Source organism: Lynx canadensis, chromosome B3, assembly GCF_007474595.2.
Source record: "Lynx canadensis isolate LIC74 chromosome B3, mLynCan4.pri.v2, whole genome shotgun sequence".
NCBI lineage: Eukaryota > Metazoa > Chordata > Mammalia > Carnivora > Felidae > Lynx > Lynx canadensis.
The window spans coordinates 28833308-28856129 of NC_044308.2; the positions used below are offsets into that span (position 1 = coordinate 28833308).

General features: G+C 42.7%; 1 protein-coding gene across 1 annotated transcript in view; it reads left to right on the forward strand.

Annotated features, from left to right (window-relative positions):
• Positions 1–22822, forward strand: part of TMEM266 (transmembrane protein 266) — a 125171-nt gene that overhangs the window by 9489 nt on the left and 92860 nt on the right. The window lies entirely within an intron of this gene.

Sequence of the window (22822 nt, forward strand, 5' to 3'; positions counted from 1 at the left end):
GCCAGCTTCAGATTCTGTGTCTCCCTCTCTCTCTGCCCCTCCGCTGCTTGCACTCTGTCTCTCTCTCTCTCTCAAATAAGTAAACATTAAAAAAAAAAAAAAAAGAAGGCCCATCAAACCCACCTCCAGTTGACACCATTATGGTTTTTTCTAAATGCAACAGCACAAGTTGCATGTCACACCCAAGGGCTGAACAGTTAGATGTACTTACTACTTTCTGAAGAGCATTAAGGCTTCAACCTTGGGAGAGACCTGCTTTGGCCCAAGATCACCTTTGGCTTGTAATTACCTTTAAAAAGAGAAAACATAGGGGCACCTGGGTAGCTTTGTCAGTTAAACATCTGACTCTTGATTTTGGCTCAGGTTCTGATCTCAGTTTGTGAGATCGAGCCCTGAATTAGGCTGGGGATCCTCTCTCTCTCTCTCTCTCTCTCTCTCTCTCTCTCTCTCTCTCTTTCTCTCTCTCTCTCAATATATAAATAAACTTAAAAAAAAATTTTAAGGGAAGACATACATAGAAGACCTTCAAGATGATCACTAACCAATAGTCTAGAAATACACCTCATGCAATTTCTCAAATCAAGGAGGCAAGGTAGAATTTCTCATTCCACAGACAACTGTGAACATCTTCTGTGTTCTAGACTTGTGCTTAAGGAACTCCAAAGATAATTATGGACTGAATTGTGTCCCCCACCCTGAAATGCATATGTTGAAGCCCTAACCCCCAACATGACTGGAGATTGGGTCTTTAGGAGGTACTTAAGGTTACATGAGGTCATAAGGAGGGGTCCCTAATCCAATAGTACTATGGCTTTCTAAGAAGAGGAAGAGAGGGGTTCCTGGCTGGCTCAGTTGGAACAGCATGTGACTCTTGATCTCAGGGTCTTGAGTTCGAGCCCCACATTAGTATAGAGATTACTAAGAAAAATAAATAAACTTAAAGGAAAGAGAAAGATTTCTCTTTCACTCTCTTCACCATCTGAGAACTCAGTGATAAGGTGGCCATCTGCAAACCAGGAGGAGGGTTCTCACCAGAACCTGACCATGCTGGGACCCCAATCTTGGATTTCTACCTTCCAGAACTATAAGAAAATAAGTGTCTGTTGTTTAAGCCATTCAGTGTACGTATTTGTTTATTACAGGCCCGGCTAACACATTCTGCATCCTTATTGTACAGATGAGGAAATTGGACCCAGAGAGGCAAATGACTTGCCAAAGCTCAAGTTACTGGTTAGTGGCAGAACTAGAACATAGAACCTAGGTTTCCTGACTTCTAGTCCATTGTACATTTCCCTTTTCATACCACCTCAAGTCATATTGGCTTTTACTGATTATCCCTAGAACCTGTGGTTCATCTCTTCTGTAAGCATCAGGGTTCTTATACTTGCCCTGTTTATCTCAGGATTGTTGTAGGATTGGTTAGACATGGTTAGATGTTACGAAAAAGACAGTTTAAGGTTCTAAACAAAATATTTTACAAATATATCATGATCAACTCAGATTTTACCAGGTTATCAAGAATCTATCTGCCTCAGAAAAAAAATTTTTTTAACACCTGAAAATTAGTCTTACTTGCTGAAATTAGGTAGTTCTTAAAAGTATAACCAGAAAGCTATGGAGCCTACAGGCAAAAGTTAGAAATAAAGCCTTTTCTAGCTGTAACCACATTGAGACTGTTATTTGTTACTCTCCTTTTCCAAAGGTAACATTCTACGTTTTGAAGAGAAGCATCAGATTATGGCATCAGAATTTCTGGAGTCCAGCTCATACACCATTCATTCCATACACTAAAAATGTAACTCTGGACAAGTCACTTCCCTCTTCTGAGTCTGGACATCCTTTCCCATAAAATGATGGGATTAGGCTTTGTGGTTTAGGGATTCCAGAATAATTACTCTGATCTGTGCAGTACCTTAAAACAGCAGGACAAAATAATTCACACGGTGATCTTGCTTTACAAATTATACTTCGGTTATAGTTGTTGGAAGAGTCAAGCATAGATGAATGGCATTTGGCAGGAGTACATCCGAAACCCTTAATTATACACTGTAGGCAGCTCTGTAGCTTGGTCTGTGTCAAAAGACACCACATTATCAAATGACAAAGTATGGAGATGTTCAGAGTTTTTGCAACAGCTCCTTCATCTATAGCATGATTGGCCTATGTCAGATAGCATCCACAGTCTGCATTTGAAAATCTGAGCACTCCTATATTTAGATTAAAGACCTCCTGTCCAGTTCCTGTGGAAATGTGTCCATTAAAATTGATGTTACTCAGTGAGGGGTTTGGGGTCTGTAGCTAGTGACACATATGGTTTATTTCCAGATTTTTATGTAATTAAATACTATACTAAATATAATGGGATTTTTTTCCTCCTTCATCTATTTTGCCTATTCTCCCACCGTCACACCCCTCTGGCAACCACCAGTTTGCTCTCTATATGAGTCTATTTCTGTGTTTGTGTAAGTTTTAGATGTAAGTTTTATATGCAGCTTTTTATGTATTTTTATTATAGAACTAATACATAAAAGTTACACATAAGCAATACATAAACTGGAAACATTTTTAGCAATAAGAAAAAAATCATCTATCATCCTACTATAGTTATTATTCACCTTTTGTGCCTCTCCTTTGAGACATAATATGCATGATTTTTAAAAATTTTCATTTTTAAAACACACATAACAAAATTTACCATTTTAACCATCTTGAAGTGCACAGTTAAATGATCTTAAATATATTCACATTGTTATGCTATCATCAATACTGCCCATGTCCAGAACTCTTGTCATCTCACAAAACTGAAACTTAATACCCATTAAACAAAAAAACTCTACTCCGTTACAGCTCCACACACACAATTTATGTTATTGATGTCACAAATTTCCTGTTTATACTATATTTTATATTTTAAGGTATTATGTGTGCAGTTTAATAACCTGCTGAAGCCTGTGTAAGGAGAGTGCTGTGATAATGGAGTAGGAAATAAAACTGGAAAGGGAGTTTGTAGGGCCTTGTATTCCATGGTGAGAATTTGGATTCTATTTAAAATTTGATGGAACAACTTTGGATAGTTGCGGGCAGAGGACTGACATGATTTAATTTGTCTTAGAAGGTACACTTGGCTGCTGTATGGATGTAGACTGCAGGGGTAGGAGAAGAAAAGGGAGAGCAATGAGGAGGCTATTTGGGTAACCCAGGTGAGAGATGATGGTGGCTCTTCAGTGTGCTCTCAGTGGAACGGGGACAAGTGGTTGGATTGTGGATGTATTTTGAAGCTAGAACTGGTAGGATTTGCTGATGGATTGGGTGTGGGGTAGGAGAGAAAGAGAGGGTTCAAGGTGGACTTCAGAGTTTAGGGACTGAGCAGCTGAAAGGATGAAGTTGCCATTTTTTGAGGTTACAGATGGAGAAGGAGTAGATTTTAGGTGGGGGAAATGAAGAGTTGTGTTTCAGTGTTAAGTTTTACATTTAATAGATGTCTAACTGAAGGTGTCAAGCGGGCACCTGGATATGCAAATCTGGATTTCAGGGGAAACGATGGGGCTGGAGATAAAAATTTTGAAGACAGCACATGCGGATGACATTTTAAGCCATGAGATTGAGTGAGCTCACCTAGGCCCTGGCAGAGAGGATAGATGGATAAGGTAAAAGATCTGAGTAAAGAACCCTGGAGTATGTCAACATTTAGAGGAGGAGGATGACGATGACGAGGACCCAGAATGAAAACTGAGAAAAAAAAAACATCCAGTGAGGAGAGAGAAAAACCAGATGGTATGGTCTCCTGAAAGACCAGAGAACAAAGTATTTCAAGAAGGAGGAATGAGTGATCAGTTGTGTCTATTTGTGTCTAAGGTGGCTGAGAGGTTGAGGGTTGTATTTAGCAACATGAAGATCATGGCTGGTAGTTGAGATGTGAGTCCAGTCACCAGGGTCTTCTTTTTTTCTTTTTTTAAGGTCTGAGGTCTCTTTTTTTTTTTTTTTTTTTTTTTTTACACTTCTGCCATGAATTCACAGAGAATGGGTTCCAGCTGCTCAGCCTCCTTTCCACTGGTTCTCACAAAGTGTGTTTCTCTGGTTGGAGCATGCTGGCACTTCAGTTGAACCCAGATAACTTTGTTTGGTTTCTTTCTTTTTCTGATCATTCTTCCACATGCCTCAAGAATCTATCTTGGCTCTTAGAGTGCTTAATATGCTGAAGTCGTACATTATTTCTCTTGGCAAGAATCTTGGCCTTAACTTGTTTGTTTACAATAATGCCAACAGCATGCTGGTTAACACTGTAGACTCTTCCAGTTTTGCCACAGTAACATTTGTGGTGTGTGCCTTTTTGAACACGGCCCATTCCCTTGGTGTCCACAAGGGACATCCTTGTGTTCTAAAAGGCCTACAGAACATATAACAGGTGCCTCTCCTCTCCTTTCTTTGTGTTGGTCATTTTGGCAAATTACTGGAAGATGGTGGTTCCCACCAAAGTCTTCTTGCTAGAAAATCACTTTTCTCATTTCCTGACTATCTTACCAGTTACCAGTTATGTAAGAGAACTTTCCCTTCTAGCTGAATGTTAAGTACATCCTCCAAGAGACAGTCACCTAAGTTTCTAAGTTAATTGACCCAAAACAAATATTCTGTCTTCTCTTGGACCCTCCAAGCAAATAGGTGTTTGTTTTTTTTGTTTTTTTGTTTTTTTCTGGCTCCAAATAGAGAGCAGTCAGTCCATTTGTTGTGGACTCTAATCTGTACTCTAACAATCAATAGTTCCCTTTACATTCACTAACCAACAATTATTTAACAAAAGTCCAACAATATATTATATGCATTGAGTCTTATTTGAGAAAGAAAATTCCACTCAGGAAGAGTTTACCAAGACCCAGGCAGAAATGATTCCTCAAGGCAGGGCAGAAAAAACTCAAAGGAAGATAGGATCTTGAGGTGTGGAGGGTAAGAAAATGTCATAGAAGGTTCCTAGGAAGGTGGGGCATTAGCTGGGCCTTGAAAGGTAGAAAGGATTTGAACAGGTAGGGAAAAAGATAATAATGTAAGATATCTGATATCATAGTCAAAGTTGATGCTGATTGTGATTACATTTGTACTGACAGATTGACCTAAAGAGATGGATTCATTGTCAGAAATAATTCACATTGAGTCACGTACACATGAAACCCAATCATGTTGACTTGTCTTGAGAAACCTTTGAGTATAAAGGTTCTAGATTACCTTTTAGCGTGATGTTGATAGGATTTAGTGGTAGTGAGTTGCCTTAGAATTTGGATAAGGACACCTGGGTAGCTCAGTCAGTTGAGCTCCAACTCTTGATTTTGGCTCAGGTCATGATCTCACAGTTTGTGGGTTGGAGCCCCACATCTGGCTCTCATTGGCAGTGTGGAACCTGGTTGGGATATTCTCTCTCTCTCTCTCTCTCTCTCCCTCTCTCTCCCTCTCTCTCCCTTTCCCTCCCTCTCCCTCTCCTTTCTCCTCCCCCACCCCCCCGCCTCAGAGTAAATAAACTTAAAAAAAAAAAGAATTTGGAGATAAAATTGCTTTACTTTATTCAATCCATTTGTGTATGAGACACTGAAGGTAAATCAAGACAGATAGGTCCCAGTCTTCAAAATCCACAAATGGTAGTGTAGTAGGCCCTAAAATGCTAAAAAGGTATCCACATCAAATCCCTGGAATCTATGAATGTTACCTTACTTGGAAAAAGGGTCTTTGAAGATGTGGCTAAGTGAAGGACTTTGAAATGAGGAGATAATTCTGGATTATTGTTGGTTGAAAAATACTATCACAAGTGTCCTCATAAGAGAGAGGCAGAGAGAGATGAGACTCAGAGAAGAGGAGGACATGGCAGTGGGACCACGGAGACAGATTAGAGTGATGTGGCCTCAAGCCAAGGAACACCTGGAGTGACCAAAGCTGGAAAAAGGAAGGAACAGATTCTCCCCCAGAGAGAAGCACAGCTCTGCTGGCACTGATTTTGGACCTTTCGCCTCCAGAACCATGAGAATAAATTTCTGTTCTTTTAAGCCACCAACTTTGTGGTAATTTGTTGTAGTAGCCATAGGAAATTCATACAGGTGGTATTAGTTATTAGAGGAATGAACAAATTGTAAATGTGAATTTAGAAGAGCCTGGTACATTAGTTAAGATGACATGGTTTGTGGTCTTAGGGAGGCAAGTTCAGAACATAAGTACAATTTAGCAAGTTTAAAATTAATTATTTAACACCTTATTTAGAGAAAAGCTATGTGGGTAGAATTGGGGCAGTTGGCCCCAGAACATAAAAAGAAGCCAGAGACCTAGAAACTTGTAGTGAATGCCATAGACTATCAGGCCTAAATTTTGTGTGCTGGAGACAAATACATTGTTATGGTACATAGAGGGCCACTGGTTTCTTCACGGCCTGGATAGAGTCCCCTTGTCTTTGCTTGCTGGGTGGTACTCTGCCTCCGTGCTTTGATTTCATGCAGCTTACAGTCACTGATCAGCTTCCAGGTATGCTGACTCTGGGCTCCCGGTCATGCACATGAGCATTTCGGATAGTGCAAGAGAAGCTTTCTCTTTTTCTCACACATGTACAGATGAATACATTTGCAACCTAATTTTTATTTCTTGCAAATCTGAATCAGCAAGATTTAGCTAATCATGCTAAAGGTTGACTCAACCTTGAGATTGACAAAACTAGAGGCCACATCCTGACACAGTACATTTGCCAGCTAAAACCATACAATAAGACCTTTTGATGTACAGCCTTTGGGTCTTCCGGAGACTATCATACTGTTATTGAGCCCTCTGTGCTACCTCAGTAGACATCACACTTCTACCTCAATTTGAAATCTGGAAGACATTTTTCTACATTGCTCTAAGCAATCTAGATTACAATCTTAGATTACTCTAAGGGGCTGCTAGGGGCTGGAGAGCCCCTCAACATGTCCCTTTAGGAAGAATGACCTTGGCTCCTGTGTTAGTTTCCTAAGGCTGGTGTAACAGCACCACAAAATAGGTGGCTTAAAAGAACAGAAATTCATTTCCTCAGGGTTCTGGAGGCCAGAAGTCCAAGATCCAGGTGTTGGCAGGGCCACACTCCCCCCACCAAAGGCTCTAAGGGAGAATCCTTCCTTGCCTCTTCTGGTAGCCCCAGGCCTTCCTTGGCTTATGGCCACATCACTCCAGTCTCTACCCTTTTTTTTTTTTTAATTTTTTTTAATGTTTATTTTTGAGAGAGAGAGAGACAGAGTGCGAGCAGGGAAGGGGCTGAGAGAGAGGGAGACACAGAATCCAAAGCAGGCTCTAGGCTGTGAGCTGTTAGCACAGAGTTCGACATGGGACTCAAACTCACGAACTGTGAGATCATGACCTGAGCTGAAGTCTGACACTTAACCAACTGAGCTACTCAGGCACCCCCAGTCTCTACCTTTATCTTCACATAGCCTTCTCCTCTTCTGTATCTTATGATACTTATCATTGGACTTAAGACTCACCCTAATCTAATATGACCTCATTTTAACTAATTATAAACTATTTCTAAATAAAGTCATGTCCTGAGGTTCTGAGTAGACATGAATTTGTTGGGGGCTGGGGGTGAAGGGACACTATTCAACCTGCTATAGGCAACTCCTAAAGTTGGAAAAGATGCCAAGGCTTGAATGAGTCTTAGGTTATGCTAAACAAATATAAGTCAACTATAGCAACAGATTAAGTAGGCCCCAATTTGTAACTGTAAGAACTCTATCATAAAGAAACTTGATAATGATCAAGAGTCCACCCTATCTGGTGGCAGCAGTGATACACAGTGATGTCTCCTGTTAAGATCTCCCAGGGCACCATTCCAAACTGGGAACAACTACCTGCCCATTGGGCTCTCCTGTCTTCATCTAATTGAGACCACTCCAGCAGTACTGTTCTCTACAGATGGGGCTAGTTGCCACATCACCTGCTGTTCTCTGCTGGTGTGGCCACCTGTCTCCTGGCCCAGAGCCTTCACCGCTTTGTAGCTTTCCATGGGATAGGTTTCTCTTTTAAGAGCTACTCCACCCATAATCACTGTAATTACCACCTAAGTTATTTTTTTCATGGCATTTGTGTACAGAGCTCAAAAGGTCACAGGAAGACATATCTCCAGTTTTCTTCTGCCCTGCCATTGACTATGGACAAGTCATTGTCCTTACCTTTAGTTCAGTTGACCTATGAGGCACTCCAGTATTGGTTTCTTTCTGATTCTTCCCATCCCAATAAGAAGATAATGTGTTTTATGTCAGACTATTACATTCTAGGTTCCCAAACTTCCTTTTTATTTCTCATTCATTCATTCGAGACCCTGGGAGTCACATTATGCAGATTAAGCCCGTTTTGCAGGCAAAAACTGCTTCCACCACTGCTCTATGCCTGGGCTCACTGAACTTGATGTTCCAGCCATATTGGAACAAAACATCTGAAACCAGTGAGAAGGGAATGGAGTGACCAGGCTCCCAAGTTGCTGTGGCTCCTTGTGGTGGAGTTAGATGGACTTGGGTTCTAATTCCAGGTCAGCTACTCACTGACAGGGTAGACCTAGGCAAGCTTCTTAACTTCTTTGAACATGAGTTCTGTAAATATCTGTGAATTGGGACTAAAACTCTATACTTTGCAGAGTTGTTGTGAAAATTCAGTGAGATGGGGAATGTACATGAAAACTTCTAGCACCTCACCAGTTGTACAGTCATCCTTCCATAGATCTGCTTACTGTGATCCTGGCCAGAATCCATGGCACAGCTGAGAAAAAGTGGCTAACAACACCACATGGATTCAGGAAAATGTCCCCAGAGCCACATGACTATAATAATGCCTCTCCCAACAGTGTTTTTCCTCTACAGCTTTCCCTATTTTCCTGCCCTTTTGTCTTACCTCAAAGGAAGAATTGTTCCTAATAATCTTTGTATTCATGGTTGCATACCTTCCCACCTATGTCAGAACTGTATGTACATACTTAATCACTTGATCTCTGTTAGCTGTATTCCCTCAACAAATTCTAAGTTATGCTTTTTTTAAAAACACTCTTCCTTCAAGGCTATAGCCCACTCAGGATACATGAGGTGTGTTTCCTTTAGCTGTCAATTTCTTGAACACATCTAAAATTTATTAATTCACAAATGTCTATTATGCGTGACAATGTGTTGGGTACAATGACAGACAGTGGGCTACCGTCAGGGCTGTTGGCAAAGGATAATACTACCAGTTCCGCTGCTCCTTGGTCTCAAGCAAGATAGTGACCTCAGCAACTTCTGCTCTGGCCTTGCTCAGCTCTCTTCCCTCGTGTGGGGCCATCAGCCTCTGTTCTGTCCTTAGCACGTTAGTTTCATTCAGTTTTTTGAACAGTCCCAAGTTCTCTTCCACCACAAAAAGGGGACACACTTCACCTACTTAATTCCTGTACCTCCTTTTGATCCCAGTTTGAGCATTATTTCTTCAGGGAACCCTTCCTTCCATGCCCTCGTCTGCCACCCCACTTAGGACAGATTCATCTTTTACATTCTTATAGACTCATCATTCCTTTTGTTTAGAAAACTTAACTCAGTTTCTAATTTTGCATTTATGAGCGTAATTACTTGACTGTTTTCCACTCTACCCTAAGCTCTGTGGGAGCCTGGACCATGACTGTCTTTACTACTCATTCTAGGCGTAGCTCCTAGCATAGGCTCTGTCTGGTGGTAGGCCATCATTCAATCGTAGAAGGAAGCGAGGGAGAGTGTCTTTCAGGAGCTGGTCAGGTAGAGAGAAGGAAATAACGTATTCTGATGCTTCAAGCAGAGTATTATAATGGAGTTATACCCTGTATGTCAAGGCAGTATGGAATAGCAGCAATTAGCTCACAGGGGTGTGGGTGCAGGTGTGAAGTAATCAGCAAACACCTCTGAAAAGCTACTCAGAAAATGGCATTGTGGCAGAGGGAAGGACTTCTGTGAAACTATGAAAGAACTTCAAAAATTGAGGGAACTGAGTAAGATTGGTATGATTGGAGAAAAGGCAGCATGTGGAGAAATAGCAAGAGATGAGGCTGGACAGTTGGGACACAGAAAATGGAGGGCCTTGCGTACATCCTGTGGAATTTGAACGTGTATGGAAAAAACCAGAGATGAGTTTAAAGTAGGAAAATGGTATGACAGATTTGCATTTTTAAATTTTTTTTTTTTTTTTTCAACGTTTATTTATTTTTGGGACAGAGAGAGACAGAGCATGAACAGGGGAGGGGCAGAGAGAGAGGGAGACACAGAATTGGACGCAGGCTCCAGGCTCCGAGCTATCAGCCCAGAGCCCGATGCGGGGCTCGAACTCACGGACCGCGAGATCGTGACCTGGCTGAAGTCGGACGCTTAACCGACTGCGCCACCCAGGCGCCCCAGATTTGCATTTTTAAAAAAACTTCTTTTGGCAACTGGAACTCTCATACATGGCTGGTGGAATTATAAAATGGTACAACCACTTTGGAAAGCTGTTTGGCAGCTTCTTATCAAGTTCAACGTACACCTATCCTACAAACTGGCAACTCTACTCCTGGATACTTACCTAAAGTTAAAAATATATATTCAAATAAGACTTCTACAAGAATGCTCATGCAACTTTTTCAAAAGAACCAAAACTGGGAACAACTCAATTTTTCATCAGCAGATAAATGGAAAAATAAATTGTGGTATATCCATGCAATTGGATACTACTAAGCAGTATAAAAGAGCAAACTACTGATAGATGCAAGAACCTAGATGAATCTCACAGACATTATGTTGAACTAAAGAATCCAGACACAAAATAATCTATGTCATGTGATTCCATTTACATACAGTTTAAGAACAGGCAAAGCCAATCTCTGGTACTAGAAATTCGGGCAGCACTTGCCTCTGGGTGTCAGGGGTTCAACTGTGAAGAGTCACCAGGGAACTTTCTGGAGCAATGGAAATCTTCTGTATCTCAACTGGAATGGTAGTTCTGTTCAAACAGTCCAAGCCATATGCTTTTAATATATGTGTTTTATTGTGTGTAAATTATGCATCAAATTTTTTACACGTTAGAGGAAAAAGGCGTCTTTGGAAACAGTGTGGAGAATGCTGCAAGAAAGGATTGAGACTTGACGTGGGGAGATTGTAAGAAAGTAGCTGAGAAATTTTAGGGCTAGGATTTAAGCAGTAGCAGTGGGGTTATACCCTTTGGTAGCGTAGGTATAGTTGGTGGAAATTGGGAAGCAGGTGTTTGGGGGAGAGTTTTGGTTGCAGGAGATGAGTTCCAGAAATGTGAGGTTGTACCTCTGGGGCATCTACACGTCCAATGGGCAGAACTAAATATGTGTCTGAAGACTGGGGAGAGTCCCAGGCTGCCAATAAGGATGTGGGGTTGCCAAGAGATAGGCATCATTGAAGTCGTCATGAATAGTAGAGTTTATTGAGTAACAGAGACAAGAACTAAAAACAGAACCCTTGTATCCTTGACATTTAAAGGGTGATAGAGAACAAGGAGCCCTTGAAGGAATCTGAGGTGATGTTAAAATGTTGTATCAAAGAAGCCAAAAAGGGGGCAAGTGATTCAATAATGGAAAGGTGGATGTCAAATGTTGTAGTAGTCAGATCAGAAAAGAACTGCTTCCTCACTACTCCCTCTCTCGTAAGCCCTTCAAATCTCAGCTCCTTTCTCATGCTACTAAAATGCTCTTCCTGAGTGTGGCGAGAGGCCACCAAGTCTCCAGATCCGGTGACCTATTTCCCAGCCTCGTCTTCAGCCTCCCTGTAGCATTTGACATTGCTGACCATCTCCTCCTCCTTGAAATTCTCTCGCCTAGTCCTTTACTACTCTGCAGGGTCATTACCTTCACATGACCCTCATGGCTCCTCTTCCTGCTCCTGAGCATAATCCTTCTCCAAGATTCTGTCTTATTTTCTTCCCTCAACATAGAACTGAAGCATCTTCTAGTGGTCAGACCTGTGCTGGGTGCTGATGATTCCAGTAAGTGAAACTGATGTCCCAGAACTGTACAGCATAGCTACAAAGGAAGATGGAAACACACATCAATAACATTGTAAATTCAGAAGTTATTAGCAGGGTACTCCGGGAATATAGAGGAAACAACTGGGCTTGAAGAACTTGGGAACAAAACAGTAAATAAGAAAGCTGTGAAGGGAAGTGCATGAGAAGAATGGGATCCTCAGAAATTTCTGTGGCTGAAGTATAGAAAATGTGGGGTTGAAGGGTGAGGGGGGGTTCAAAATGTAAATAAATGTAGACAGGTAAATTGCAAAGTGTCGTGTGTCACCCTAAGGATTTTAAGCTTTGTTCTATATGTAGCAGAGAGACAGATGGGGTCTTAAACAGGGAAACGCATGATAACAAAAAAATTTTTTTTTGGAAGATAACTAGCTGAATGAAGGGTAGAGAGGCTGGGGAGAGAGTGGGGGCAGAGAGGCCAGTTAGGAGGCTCTTTCAGTAAGCCAGGTGAGAAATAGTGAGGAACTGAATTAAGGTAGCAGTGAGAATAGAGAAGATGATGAAATTCCAGAGATAGTTCTGATATAGACTTGAGAAGACTTGGCACCTGTTGGGAAATGTGAAAGAGGGAAAGGTTGATGATGACTCCACAGTTCTTAAATCAGGAGATTTGGGTGGATGGTGACTCCATGACCAAAATTAAAACCACAAGAGCGGAAACAGCCTTTGGATGGAGGTAAGATAATTAAGATTTGGACATACTAATTTTGAATTCTTATGCAACATTTAGTTAGAGCTCGGTTTCAACACACAGATGGTGGCTGAAAGCCCTAGTGTTAGATGAGCTATTTCAGAAAGCCCATGCAGAGAAAGACCATCAGTGGGCAGAGATGGGACATCAAAGAATACCAGTTTTGAAGGGTTAGGAAGAGGAGGAAAAACCTCAAAGGAAATAAAAAGAAAAGGAGAGGAAAAAAAAGAATACATAGTGTCCCACAAAGCAAGAGAACAGAGGGTTTTAAGAATCAGAGGGTCATCAACAATGTCAAATTCTACAGAAAAGTATAGGATTAAAAGTGTCCACTGTTTTGGGTAATTAGGACGTCACTGGCTAACAGAGAAAAACCACTTTATTGGAGACCAGAGATGGAAGCCATAGTGTTTAAGAAGAGGAGAAATTTAGAGCAAGTGTAATGTAAAATAATGTCAGACATATAAAGACTCAGAAAATTTCCTTTCCACACAATTTTACTGAGGAAAATTTACTTGAGGACGTGCTCCAGCAAAGATTAAATGGATCCAACAAAGAAGACATGAAATCTGAGAGAAAAAAATATAGCCAAGCCAGGATGACAGTCATGCAGCAAGTCCATTGAGTAATGTGTCCCAAACTGGCCACTTAACGGGAAAATTAGGGATCCTGGCCCTCTTACCATTAGATAAAGAAAACATATATTTCTATTTTCTATAACCAAAAAGGCAATGAGAAACCTCATTAAAGAAAAACTTGTGCAAGAAGTCTGGACTAAATATGAAGCTAGCTGAAATATACCATGATTTTGAGCAATTTAATGGAATGTAAAGATAAAGAAACCTATGTACTTGACAATTCCATCTAGCAACATAGGTTTAATGAAATAGTATTATATCCCTTTCTCTCATGATTTATTCACACTACCTGATTCTGCAGTGAATTTAATCCTAAATATAAGTACTACTTAGTGGTATTGAAGTTTTAGATTCAATTTATAAGCAATTTGCAAAGCATGAAAAACTTCATATAGCTTGAAAACAGAATCTAAATTATTTAAATCTTGCCATGTAAAAAAAGCATTGGCACAGCCAATCAAAGTTGGCAGGATAGAAGTTGGGAAGGATATTAACAATATGCTGGTTAACGTTTATTGAATCCCTATTATGTCCCAGTCACTATTCTAAGCCTTTTTGTGGTTATTGAATTCATAACAATGCTTTGAGTTAGGTGCTATTTAATACCCATTTCCAGATAAGTACACTCAAGTACAGAGAAGTGAAGTAACCTGCCAAAGGGTCAGTGCAGCTAGAAAATTGAAGCGTTGAGATTGGTACCCCCATTGTCTGGCTCCAGAGCCTACATCTACATTCCACTGTTCTGTTTCCTCAGGAGAGGCAGAGAGAAGTACCCAGGTGCCACTGACCTTATCACACATCCTGATAGGGTATATTAACCCAAGCTGATGCAGCAGACCAGATGTTTAAGAATGTTTTTTAAAGTAACCTGGAGTGGTTGTCTCTGTAGGTTAGGACTAGGGGTTGGGAGGCTGAGGGGAAAATCTTTCATTTCTGTCATTTTATATACTTTTGAATCATTTGAATTGTTTTTACTATGTGCGTGCGTGGATTGCTTTCATCATTTAAAAATCCTACTCCTACTTCAAGGCCATATTAAAGAGGTTCCTCCAAAAGCATCCCAGATTCCTTCAGTAAAAAATGGCCTCTCCATCCTCTGAGCTCCCATAGGGCTTTGGTCTCTGCCCTCTTTAGAACCCGCTACTGCTGACTTACTACAGTTGCCTTTGAAAATGTCTTGAGGACAGCATCTTTGTCAGATTTATCTGGCTTATCCTCCATAGCCTTGGCACTATGCCCTGCCTATGATATGTGCTCAGTAAATGTTGAATAAACTGGATGAGTGGCTTCTGCTAATGCCAGACTGTCTGTTCCCTTCAAAGCAGAGAACTTGACAATGTAGCTTAAGTATGTCCATGTGTCGGTCATTATTTGAACTGGGGAAAAGGAGATGGGAAGAGAGAGAATGCAGAGTGGACACTCTGCTCCATCCCTCTATAAGACAGAATCACAGAATAGCAATACTGACATAGATTTAGATCATTAAGTTCAACCCATCATTTTATACATGAGGAAATTGAGGCTAGGGAACAAAAGGCTTGAAAGCCCACAGCTAAAAGATAATAACTGTATCAGTTTGATTCTTTTTTTTTTAATTTTTAATGTTTATTCTTGATAGAACAAAAGCAGGAGAGGAGAGAGAGAGAGAGGGAGACACAGAATCTGAAGTGGGCTCCAGGCTCTAAGCTGTCAGCACAGAGCCTGACGTGGGGCTCGAACCCATGAACCACAAGATCATGACCTGAGCTGAAGTTGGATGCTTAATCAACTGAGCCACCCAGGCACCCCTATATCAGCTTAGATTCTTAAGGTTTTTTTTTTTTTTCTAATTACCAAAACAATACATGTTCAATTCTTGGCTTGAGTTTTTTCCCCTATAATCTCCATATTTTTATCTGAGGATTGTTTTAAGCTTTTACTTTTCCTTTAGTGGCCACATTTTGTAATATTGCAAGCTGGCACAAATTCTTTTTGGATGTCAGTGAATAATGAGTGGGTGGATAGCTATATGAATTAGTGACTTTCCCAAGATAACATGGCTGGTCATTGCTGAGATTTAGCAAACCATCTTGCTAAGGGATGCCAAGCAGCTGAAGTACCTGGTGCAAATGCCCTTCATTATTGCTGGGACAACTGCAATCTGTCCTCTCATTTCCATCATCTGTGAAAGGATCAGGGTCAGAACCTTACATACAGCCACAGAGGTTAAGGCCCAAAAGAGGAAGCTCCTTACCCAGGCTATGACAGTGAAGCCTTTCCTAGACTCAGGAATCAGCATTTTGTTGAAACCACTGGGCCTGATCTCAGAGAGGAGCCAAGAGAAATCGACCCAGAGGATACTGTTAATCCAGGCAGCATCATGTTATGAAGAGATACAGGAGACAGACCTAGATTCCGGTCCTGGTTCAGGTACTAACTCCTTGAGTGACTTTGGGCAGGTCACCAACCCTCTCTGAGCATTTTTTTTCTTTACCTTAGAAGTGAAATGGTTATGGGGCACCTGGATGGCTCAGTTGGTTAATTGTCTGACTTTGGCTCAGATCATGATCTCACAATTGGTGGGTTCAAGCCCCGCATCAGGCTCTATGCTGACAGCTCAGAGCCTGGAGCCTGCTTCAGATTCTGTGTCTCCCTCTCTCTGCCCACCCCCCCCCCAAATAAATTTATTTTAAAAATAAATAATTTAATAAAAAGAAAAAGAAGTGAGATAGTTAGACCAGTGCCCAGATGATGTCCGGTGGTTCTTCCAGCGTGAAAATGCCCCAACACCACAGCTTCAAAATGTCTCGTTAGTATCCTGAAAAGGCAGAGCCTGCTGCCTTGGGGACTCCAGCCTCAGACTCACATGGGAAATACCCCTCTTCTTACCCCTTTGTCACGCACAGACTCTACTCCCCTACAGACAGTCAGAGCAGAGGGAGGGCACCCTTAGGCAGGTAACTTCCCCATCCCTGGTCAGCTGCCCACTCGAACTGGAAGAAGGAGTAGGGGTCAGGAGCAGATCACTATGCTTCAGAGACTGCCTTCCATTGGAGGAGGGACCTGGAACCACTCCAGCTACTTGCACAGTAAAGGAAGATCCGGTTTCCTCAACTGGAAGCAGGGGTGTGTCCTCCTCCTACTGCCTAAAGAGGGAGGCCTGTGGGAGGTCAGCAGTACTGGGAGGATAAAGAAACTACCTGGACAGAGGGCCAAGAAGGTTGGCCAAGAAACTACCTGGACAGAGGGCCAAGTCACTTGCGGTGACTCTCCACCCATGTCCAGACCCCCAGCATTGTGCCCTTAGTCTCTTCATGAACCATCTGCCTCTCTAGCCTCTCCTTCCCTACTCCTCCACTTACACTTCATTCATTCAATGAATGTTTCCTGAGCACCTTCTCTTCTGGGTGCTGAGACTACCATAGTAAATGAGACAAAAACTCTGCTCTCAAGGAGCTTACATTCTAGTGGAGGAGATAATAAATAAATAACCATTATATATAGTATGCAGATGATGAGACATACTGTGAAGAAAGATATAAAGCAAGTAGAAGAGATAGGACATGTGGGCAGAGCGTGCTATTTGAATTGGGGTGGTCAGGGAAGACCTTGGCAATGAGGTGATAGCTGAGCAAAGACCTGGAGGTGATGGGACAGGCCATGGGACACCTGAGGAAAGAGCACTCCTGGGCAGAGAAAAGGCCCAGAGGTGGGATTGTGCTTGATGTCTTTGAAGAATGAAGTTGGTGTGGCTAGCAGGGCAGAAGTTGGAGAGGCAGCAGGAGGCAGAGTGTAGAACTTAGAAGCCATCACACACTGGCCAGGATGGGAAACCACTGGGAGGTGGTGAGCAGAGAAGGGACGTGTCTGCTGTGTGGAGGGCAGGTAAAGGTGGAAGTAGGGAGAGCAATTAGTTGCCTGTTGCAGTAAACCAGCTGAGAGATGACAGGGGCTTGGACAGGGTGGGGGACATGGTGAGAAGATTGGGGATATATTTTGAAATAGCACTGACAGATCTGCTGACACTGGGTGTGGGGCATGAAAGGGAGGAGTCTAAGATGACTCCCAGGCTTTTTGGACTGATGGAAGGATGGAGTTGTCATTAGCAGAGATGGGAGAGGCTATAGTGGGGCAGGTGAGACATTTATTTAGATGGAGATGTCAGGTACATGGTTGGGTCCACAAGTCTAGAATTAAGGGGAGTAGTTGAGGGTAAAGATGTATTTTGTGAATCATCAGCAAATAGACCTGCTCTGTCCAACATAGAAGCCACCAGCCAGGAGTCACACTAGCCACACTTCAAGTGCTCAACAGCCAGATGTGGCAAGGGGCTACCATAGTGGACAAAATGGGCACAGTAGCTTTCCATTGTTGCAGGGAGTTCTGTTGGACAGTGTTTATATGTCTTGAGATTGGTGAGATTCCCAGAACGGATACAAAAAAAAGTGAGCATTTATTAGATGGGGAGATGAAGATGCAAATCCAGAAGGGAGTAGATTCCTACATGCCAGTAATGAAAGTGTATTGAAGAAGAGGGAGTGAGTGATTCACCAGGTCAGATGCTGCAATTAGGCCAGGGAGATTGAAGATTGAGATTTGACCAGTAGATTATAAGTAGGGCATTGGTCAGGGCGCCCAGGTAGCTCAGTAGGTTAAGCGCCTGACTCAGTTTTGCCTCAGGTCGTGATCACGTGATTCGTGAGTCCGAGCCCCACGTTGGGCTGTGAGAATGGAGCCTGCTTGGGATTCTCTGTCTCCCACTCTCTCTTCACCTCCTCTGCTTGTGCTTTTTCTCTCTCTCTAAATAAAACTTGAAAAAAAAAGAAGTAGGGCATTGGTGAACTCAATGAGAGCAGTTTTGAGGAAGTGGAGGCAAAAGCTTGAGTGAAGTAGTGGATTCAAGAGAGAAGGAGAAGAAAGGCATTGGAGGCAGCACATGTACACACCTTTTCAAATGAATGTGCTGGAAAGGAACAGGAAAAAAGGGTGCCGCTGGACAGGCTGGTTATGGTAAGGGAGGTTTTCAGGATGGGAGGAGCTCTGTAGCATGTCGCACTTTGGGAGAGGGAGGAATCGGTGATGCAGGAGTGAAGATAGACGGTGGAGAGTTATCTCTGTTTGCAAGGAAAGCAGATGGGATCCAGTCCCAAGTGGAAGGGTAGTCCTTGGCTAGGATTTGGACAGTTCCTCTGAAGGGAAGAGGGAAGGCAGAGGCCATGGCAAGGTGCAGGTAAGAGGAAACTGTGGGAAGGGCGGCACGTGGAACTTCTCTAGCGATTGTCTTAGTTTTCCTGGGCTGTAGGAAGGAGGTCATCAGCTGAGTGTGAACAGAGGCATTGGAGGTGTGAGGAGAGAGAAGGCATCAAGCAGCCATCTGGGAAAGAGGGAAGGTGATGGGATTAGGGGATGGAAGAGAGATTGCTGGGCTGCCCCAAGTGTCTACTTGACATGTGTGTTCTTGCCAGATCCAGCCTGTTTTGCCTCTATGTGTTCACATATGCAGTTTTTTCTTATTGGAGGGTCCTTTCCACTTTCCTACCAGCTTATCTTCCCAACAAGCCAATGGTCCTGCAAGGTATAGCTTGGGAATCACCTCTGGCACCTCCCTCCCTCCCTTCCCATCCCTGTCTTAGAATTCTGATCATGTCACATTGTCATTATTTGCTTATGTGTCTGTTGCTGTAAGGGAGGGGTCACAAATATTTCTGTAAAGGACCAGGTAGTAAATATTTTAGCTGTTATGGGCCATACAATCTGTCACACTATTCAGTTGGCCATTGTATCACAAAAGCAGCCAGACAATACACACAAGAATGGGCATGGCTGTGTTCCAATAAAATTCTATTTTCAAAAACAGGCAGTCAGCTGGATTTGGCCTGCAGGCCTTAGTTTGCCAACCCTTGCTCAAGGAGATGGTGGGGATGGTGTGTCTCAGTAAACTCTATAGCCCGCATACCATTGGGGGATCTGGGTACCAGGTAGGGGTTCAGAAAATGTTTCAGAGGATGAGAGATGAATGGATGTACTAGAATAAGTGTTTAGGCCTGCCAAGGAACATGTATTACAGACAATGTTCCCTTGAACATACAGGTCCTGGCATATTTGTCAGTGACCGGTCATACTACGGTCACACTGAGGGTACGGAAGGATGGCACATGGGAGGGGCGCCTGGGTGGCTCAGTCAGTAAAACATCTGACTTTGGCTCAGGTCATGTTCTCCTGGTTCATGAGTTTGAGCCTACATCGGACCTCTGTCTCCCTCTCTCTCCGCCCCTCCGCAGCTTGTACATGTGTGCGCATGTTCTCTCTTTCTCTCAGAAATAAATAAACATTTCCAAAAAAAATAAAAAAAATTTTGTTTCCATAGGGCACCTGGGTGACTCAGTCTTAAGTGTCCAATTCTTGGTTTCAGCCCAAGTTCTCATGATTCGTGTATTCAAGCCTCACATCAGACTCCATGCTGACAGCAAGGAGCTGGCTTGGTATTCTCTCTCTCTCCCTCTCTCTCTCTGTCCCTCCCCCACTCACACACACTCTCTCTTTCTCTCTCTCTCGTAATAAATTTTAAAAATAAAATTTTTTCCAAACTGTCAACTCTTTAAATATCACTTGTGTTCCCAGCATCTAGCCTAGTGTCAGGCTCATCCCAGGAGCTGAAATATTTGGATGAGCAAATCTGGTTTCATTTTACAGATGTGAACACTGAGGTCCAGAAAAGGAAGGAAACTTGACCAAATCCCTCAAAAGAGGGAAGTCTGGGCTAGAACGTGCATTGCTGATTCCCACTGCATAACTCTTATTCCATGTCCTTCTGTTGTGGTGCAAGTGATCAGCCCAAAGCAACCAAGGGAATTTGACATCTGAAACTTTCTTTGTATTTGCAGGTAGAGGTTTAGTAGACACTGTCTCTCCCCCACTACCAAATCTACAGCCTCCGAACTTGCCATAAATGTTGCAAATTCCCTTCTCTCCCTTCACTCTCCCTACTCAGCACTCTGAAAGGTGTGCTGAGCAGCCAAGCCTGCTCAGTGATGGGGCGGCAGAGGTCTCTAAGGGAAGCTGCATAAACAGACAGAGCTCACCTCATGTGAGTTCTACCCTAACTTCCACCTTGGGTCATGCTCCATCGTGACAGCTTGAGCTGTTTACCCTGGCAGGAACGGCAGCACGAATCTCCAGGAGGGTTGTGCCAACCAGCAGCTGGTGCCTACCTACCGTGCCTGGGGCGCCTGGCACAAGAGCCTGGTTGCTGAGGCACCCTCAGGCTCTCCTCAAGCCCAGCCAATCAGCGTCTTCCCAGGAACTCCTAGCAGCCTTCCTTCTGACAGGGTCAAAAGAAATGGCACAGATTGCAGAAGCTTAGGACTGAAAGGGAATTTAAAGATCATGCCTCCCAACACTTTTCAACTGTGATGTCCTATAAATCTCCTGGGAATCTTATGATACAGCTCTCTGATTCATTAGGTCTGGGATAAGATGAGAATCTGCATTTCTAACAAGCTCTCAGGGATACGAATGATGCCACTAGTCCAGGGACCAACTCTGAAAAGAATAAATCTAATTCATCTCTGTCAGCCTTTGTTATAGGTGAGGAAACTCAGAAGGAGGGATTACAATTAAATCACAGTAGAAGTCTCCTCAATATTAACTATACTAACCAACTGTATTTGCTATCTGCAGAATTCTTTGACACTTATCACAGACCACTTTATGTTAATATCCTGTTCCAGCTAGACTGGTTTGAAGCAAGGTGATATCTTACTCTTCTGTGTATCTCCCTTGAGTCCCATGTGAGGAGGCCACATGAGCTGTGGAAAGCACATTTACCTGAGGCTAGGCCAACTGGGAGGGTTTTTTGCACCAGGTGCTTCTGGGATCAGAGGCACAGTGGAGCGGACCCAAGTGGAACTAGAACTCAGCAGGTACCAAACCTCAAGGGCAAAGGTGAGGATAGAAGTGGGAAAGGTGTAGTGGTGGGAGATGGCAGAGAATCCAGGGAGTCCATGTTGAATCGTTCTGAACTCAGTCCATGGATTGAGAGAGAAGGCTGCGGGCTCATCTCATGTGGTGTCCGGGCATGTGGCAAGAGGGGGTGAGGCTGATTTGCAAGCAAGGAGCCAGGACCAGCACCCAGTTCCTTCAAGGGCTCTACCATTTTGTTGAACAAATATACAAAGGAAGGTCAAGACATATTAAAGACTCCATATGCTTAGCAATGATTACACACTTCCTGGCACACTTCAAAAGTGGCAATGGCAAATTTTTCTATTTGACTTAAAAATCAGTTATTCTTTTGAAGCCAGTGAATTGGCACACATACAGAGCCAAGCATAAGTCCATAGACCTGGATGCCAAACAGAGTTGCTCAGTTAAATGCCGGAGGTCAAAGATGGCCCAGTCTGTCTGTCTGCTGTGGTGCTTATCTTCCCAAGGGTAAAAACAATATGTAATGAAAGACAAGCCACAAAAGAAATATCTGGAAGAAATATATTTTCTTCTGGAAGAAAAATATTTGCAAAACATACCTGACAAAGGACATAGTGCTTAATATGCAAAGAACTCTTAAAACTCAATAAGAAAACAACCCAAGAAAACCCAACTAAAAGTGGGCAAAATATCTGCACAGTACCTAACCAAAGAAGATCTACAGATGTCATACAAGCATATGAAAAGATGCTCCACATCCTGTGTCATTAAGAGATACCACAGTGATCGATACATATCAATTAAAATGGAAAAATCCCAGAACACTGACGCACCAAACCCTGGCGAGGATGTGGAACAACAGGAAATCTCTCACTCATTTCTAGTGGGACTGCAGCGTGGTATGGTACAGCTACTTTGGAGAACAGTGTGGCAGGTTCACACTAAACATATTCTTACCATTCAGTTCAGCAGTTGCACTCCTCAGTATTGACCCAAAGGAGTTGTCCACACAAAAACCAGCACATGAACCTTTATACAAGTTTTATTCATAATTCCCAAAGGGTCATCTGGGTGGCTCAGTTGGTTTGAGCAGTCTGACTTCAGCTCAGGGTCATGATCTCGCAGCAGTTTGGTTCGTGAGTTTGAGCCCCACATTGGGCTCACTGCTGTCAGCCTGTCAGCACAGAGCCCACTGTGGATCCTCTGTCCCCTTCTCTCTGTCCCTCCCCAACTTACATTCTCCCCCCCCCAAAAAAAATATTAAAAAGAAAGAACATAATTACCCAAAACTGGAAGAAACCACGATGTCCTTCAATAGATGAATGGATTAACAAACTGTTGTACATCTGGACAATGGAGTTTTAATCAGCAATTAAAAGACATGAGCTATCTAGCCATGGAAAAAGGCCTGGAGAGCCTTTAAATGCATATTAGTAAGTGAAAGAGGCCAATTTGAAAAGGTGACAAGCTGTCTGACTCCACCTATATGACATCCTAGAAAAGGCACAACTAGACACATTAAAAAGATGAGTGTTGTCAGATATTCAGGGGATGGGGGAGGAATGGAGAGAGGGCATTTAGG